Here is a 6000-nt window from a genome sequence, read left to right as displayed (position 1 = left end):
TTGTGCACGATGGGTCCAGGCATCGTAGCTCGGTTTGGGAGAAGAGGCTGTGTTGTGCTGTGTTGAGGCTAGCGTGCCCTTTTTATAGAAAAGGGGACGGAGCCTTCCTTCGCACGCTTGCGAATGAGACAAATTAGGTGTCGTTCACTGGCACGTGATCGTCAGGCTAGGCTGATAGGTTGGGCACCGACTGCCAAAAGGTGTCGGGTCACTGGATGGCTATCTTACACGGGAAGCTTGGCCGGGGTTAGATTAAGGTCTGGTGGGTCGGTTAACCTAGGTTTATTGACCTGGCTAAGATAGGATTAGCCAATGGTCAGCCTGGCTCTGATACCAAGTTTTTCAGGACCTGTTTTCGGGATATTAATTTCCGAGAAAATGGCCCTTGTGCTCACCAGCCCCAGGATTACTGTTAGCTGATGAGGCACCAACTTGATACAGAAATTCCAAGCAAAGTACAAAATATGTAGTACAAGACCATTGTGGCCTCTGAGTACAACAATTGGTTTCTAGTGGTTGATGGCGGAAGCGGTTTGTGGTTCATCTGCATCTATGGGACTCCATTTCCCACAGGAACAGCTGACCAGGATAACTCCTATCTTCACGAGGCTGCTATCTCCATTGCGTAGGTTCCGGGCTGTCGTCGCAATGCTCCTCTCCACGCAAGAAATCTGGCCAAGACAATAGCCAGGGACAAGCCAGTGAGTACTTTGAATGTACTCTCAAACATCATGAAAACAGGTATAACATAGCAGGTGATAATCATGCACTAAAATAATCCGCGATCACTTAGTCAGTCCCAAAATAAACTCACGATGCACGTAAGCCAAAAATTAAAAATGCACCGATCGGGTGTCTGAAGCGACACCTTGAATGGGTAATAATATAAAGCGTGCCTCAGTCGGGCGTCTGAGCGACGTCACATAAAGGGCTTATATAAAAGAATAACAAACATGCCACAGTCGGGCGTCTGAGCGACACCACATAAAGGGCTTATAAGGTAAATAAATAACAAGCATGCCACAGTCGGGCGTCTCAGCGACACCACATAAAGGGCTCATAAGGTAAATAACTAACAAGCATGCCACAGTCGGGCGTCTCAGTGACACCACATAAAGAGCTTATAAGGTAAATAAATAACAAGCATGCCACAGTCGGGCGTCTCAGCGACACCACATAAAGGGCTTATCTGGTAAATAAATAACAAGCATGCCATAGTCGGGCGTCTCAAGGACACCACATAAAGGGCTTATAAGGTAAATAAATAACAAGCATGCCACAGTCGGGCGTCTCAGCGACACCACATAAAGGGCTTATAAGGTAAATAAATAACAAGCATGCCACAGTCGGGCGTCTCAGCGACACCACATAAAGGGCTTATAAGGTAAATAAGCATGGTGAATATCCAGGAGGTAGAACCGTCCTAGGGATACTCAATATTTCAAATAATGTAAATGGTTAGTCCATAATAATAATAATCATAATAATCACAAGTCACAAGTCATGATCCAAGTTCTGGTTTAACAGTTTTTCTCCTCCGAAGAACGACACTAAGACCGACACTTGACCCATCCCAGACTGTAGTCCTTACCCATGGACACGGCTATTCGAATAGATGTATAATCTCTTCAGAGGGTGTACTCTTTACCCACGGGTAACGGATTTCTTTAGTCCGTCGGGACTAATTCCGTCTACGGTCTTTTAATTCAAAACACACCTAACCGCACACACCAGCCTAACTTACCGGTGTCTGGATTCACCCACGACACCCATTAAGCAAAACTCTAAGTGGGGAGGCTACAACCTCGACTTAGCATGGGATCACAAAATTTATACCGCGCGCAAACTAGGGGAGCTACCCCCTCGGCCCCAACCGGAAACACCCATGCCCCCGGACCAGGTGGCATGCCTACCGGATGCAGCCGGTATCTTCCACCATGGCCTCTCTGTATGGTGTGTGCTAGAAAGGGGTTGACAACTTACTGAACCGTACCCTACCTATGGCTGGGACAAGTGGTAGTACGAAACAAGTGTGGGAGGTTACCGGAACAAGACTCGATCTACGGCCGACTCAGGAGGTTTAAGTATTCCCTGCATGGTTAGCATAGCAATGTTCTTCATAGTTTCCCGACAGGGTTACCACCCCTCATGCCCCATCATGCCTTACTGCACATTCTCGCCACAACGAGACGTCTGTCACGGGGTTGTGTTCACCGGAACATAACCTCCTTTCGGACTCCCTCCGAACTATCATCAGGCACATGTGGCATGAGAAGTAGCTACTGTCACCAATGTCACATACATAACAAAAAAGATTTTCACCATGTGCTTATATGCATGAGTATGATTCCACATAAAATAACACCACTCCACATTAGCATAAATGTTGGAGTTCTAAAATATTGTAGCAAAACAGCACCCAACTTGTATCATATCTGAGTTCAAGATGCTTGCCTTCAAGGTGTGGAGGGGTGAGGTGCACCCCAAAACATTTAAAAGTTATAATCTCCCCTCCAAATTCCTATTTTAAAAAATATTCAAATAACACATACTTTAAAAACAGCGCAAAAAGTTGTCCTAGATATTTTTGAAATAAATCTTAAAATAAACTAGGTGGAATTTTAGAGAGGTAGGAAAAGGAATTAATTCATTTGGAGTTTTATTTAAAAAGATATAGCTAGTCAAAGATTAGACAGAAAAGAAAACGTTTCGGACGAAATACGTTTTCGAGAGGGGGACACGTACTTCGGGCTTTACGTCTCCACTTAACCCGCGCGGGCCGACTCGTGGTTCACTGACAGTGGGCCCCTTGGGTCCACTGGTCAGGTTTGACCAGTCGTCCCCGCCTTCCTCTCTTCTGGCCAAACGGAGGCGGAGCTCCGGCGATCGACGCTGGCGAACGGCGGCTCCCCACGGGGCCCCGGGGGCAGGGATGGATCCGCCAGTCCAGGACGGTCCTCCCGGTGGTCGCTAGGCTGGCGGGGGTGGAGGGAGTCGCCGGCGGCGAGCTCCGCGGCGGAGGTGGCTTCGAGAGGTTTTGGGGATTAGAGATACGGTGGTTGCCGATCGTGTTTGAGAGGTGGGGTGGCTCCGCAAGGTTCAGGGGAGTTGAACGGTGGCTCCAGACGGACGGGGGAGGCTCTGGTTGCGACGAGCAGGACCGGAATGTGGCTGCGGCCGAGCTGACCGGAGAGGGGGAAGACGGCCTTCCTTGGTCGATTGCAGGCTATGGGAGCGCTAGGTGGATGGCTTGAGCTTGCCTGAGTGACTAGGCGGCCAAGGTCGGTTCCGCGGTGGCCGTGGATAAGACCGAGGGCGAACCGCCATTCTGTTGCTGTAGGGCGACGTGGAGGTGATTGGGGCTGGTCGGCACATTCCGACGAGCTCCCCACTGCTCAAGGGGGCGAGCTGGCATGCGCGGGTGGCTTGGGCGGTGCCGTCCGCGGCAGAGCCCTGCTGTGGCTGGCCGCTAGCTGCCACGGCCGACCTGACGGCGCCACTGTGGAGCTCCAGGGGCGGCCTGGAGGGTGCTGGTGAGTGGATGAGGACGGGCGTGGCTTTGCAGGTGAGCAAAGGCCAGGGGCCAGACGCAGCGACCCGTGCGCACGCACGTGCAAAACGCGCGCTCTGGGCGCGCCCAGCGCATGCACGCCAGGTGCTCGACGAAATGCCAGCGCGTGTTAGAGAGCTCGGATGATGCTGGTAGTTAACAGGCCTGGGTTAGGGTTAGCTAGGAGCTTAGTGGACAAGTTAGTTAGGTCAGAGGATCAAGCTCACAATGCCAACTAAAAATCATGCCAAATTTGGCCATGCACACAAAGTGCTCGACAGAATGTCATGGGCATCTAGGCATCTCTTGGGGTGGCCAAAAACTCCAGATCATTGTCTCTTTAGATGCTAAAGAAGGTGTAAGGTTAGTTTGGCAAAAACAGAACCTTGTTAGTGCAAGTTTTTGAGAAAACCAATACTGGACAGAAGGAAAAGGGCATCATTTCATGGACCAAACATACTCCAATGGGTCCACTCTCCTGGGCTTAAGGGTTTTGCAGGGTGGTCTATAAGTAGGAAAAAGAGTCATGGGTAAAAGGGCAAGTTAAAATATGGTTGCAGTAGAAAATGCCAAACTGAACCAGAGAGCAAAAGAGGATGATTTGCTCAAAATTTACAAAGCACACTCATAGGTCTGTGCATAAAGTTGAATTATATACTCCTACTGACCTCCCCTAATTTTGGTGGAAGTTTTAAAGGAATATTTAAATAGGTTGTAGTGCAAATTACAAACTGGACCAGATTTTAAAACTTGAGGTAGGGCTCAAAATCTCCAAATGACAAAAAGAGATTTTTGCATAAAAGTGATGTGGGAACATCACATGACATCTCCAAATTTTGGTGGGAGTTTTAAATAAGTATTTGAAAGGGTTGTAGTGCAAATGAGGCTCTAAAGCTTATAAAAATCATTATTAAAAGAATAAAGCTCAGGAAAAACAATTATGCAAATAAATCAACTGATAAAAGCAATGTTTTCTTGAGAGGGTATACAACCCCAATAATAATTTTGGAAAGTTTTCACTTGGGGGTAAAAACTCCACAATATTAAAGAAAAGAGAGGTTCTGAAATCAAGATAAATCCAGAAAATAAAAATTTAATTTCCTGGCAAAATTTTGATTAATAAAACAAGGTAAATTTTTTGGGGTGTTACATATGCCTAGATAGTACTTCCTTCACAATCACTTCCCTCAAACAGGAAATTTGAAAAATTCCTCAGGAATATTTACTAAGCAAATTGAGTTGAATTTTGGCATGGTGCAATTATTTGGACAGGAAAAGATGCTCAAAAGGTTTTTGGGTCAACCAAGCAAAGATAGATGACACTTCCTTCTCAAACCACCACTTAGGGCAGAATCATAAAAGGAATATTTTTTAATTATCTTTAATGATGCCAAGGAAGGATTTTGACATATTTGAGGAAGATATGACCCAAACAATTGATGAGAATTATTTGGGAATTTTGGGAGTGATAGAAATATAGGTTGCTTCACAACCTAGGATTTAAAGGGTTATTCCTTTCATCGAAAAAGGAATATTCCCAAAAAAAGAATATTGGGTTAGGTCAAGGATGGAAACGGCATGATCTAGGGATGATAATGAGGATGACAAGCCACTATAAAACCTAGGAAGACATGATCTTCCCGAGTTTTGGAACCACATAGCCCCAGAAAAGCAAGTTAAATCAAGAAATCGAAGAAAATCAAAGGAAAAAGAAAAGGGCAAAATCTAGGGTGTTACATTGGTCGTCATGGCTCACGTCATGTGAACCTCGCAAGGTGCACCTTGCATAGATATCTCTGCTCCTCGGGAGCACGGCTAGTGAGGCCGCCCCTAGGGAGGTCTTGGTGTCGTCTGCCTCGTGAGGCTTGGCCCCTCGCGAGGGTCTTGAGTTGTTGCTGTCGAAGATGGGCCATACCGGGCCGTCGATGGAGCCACGCCACAGGCCGTAGGCAGGCAAGTCTGGGCACCCCCGTTCCCAGGACACCGACAGTAGCCCCCGGGCCCAAGGCGCGCTCAAACTTGGCTTCGAGATGAAGCCAAAGGGCAACTGCGGAGCGCCGCGAGCCCCAACTGCCTGCGGCCTCGGTCGACGCGTGGCGATTGATGGGACGTGGGCGCCCCCACTTCCCCCACACATCTTTGATATTCGCAGGGCCTGGCGGCCACCGTTGCTAACGTAGCTCCACCCTCATCGTTTCATGCGCGCTCCCCTAGCTCATTCGCCCTCCAGAAAGACAGCGGCTTCTTTCGCTGGTCTGAGCCTGGCACTGGTTCTCCCCGTCGCTATGGCACTGCGCCTGAAGAATAAGGGAAAGGGGAAAACCTGTGCCCCGGTGGAGTCGCCGCCGGCCTTCGAGCCAGCCATCGAGCGGTCGGTGGTGGTCAGTCGGGAAGGGCTGGACAAGGTTCGACCAGCGCTCGCCGCCGATTCCAACAAATTGAAGGCGACA

Source organism: Aegilops tauschii, chromosome 4 (assembly GCF_002575655.3).
Source record: "Aegilops tauschii subsp. strangulata cultivar AL8/78 chromosome 4, Aet v6.0, whole genome shotgun sequence".
NCBI classification, from domain to species: domain Eukaryota; kingdom Viridiplantae; phylum Streptophyta; class Magnoliopsida; order Poales; family Poaceae; genus Aegilops; species Aegilops tauschii.
The sequence above is the reverse complement of the archived record's forward strand: the minus strand, read 5'-3'. Positions refer to the sequence as shown.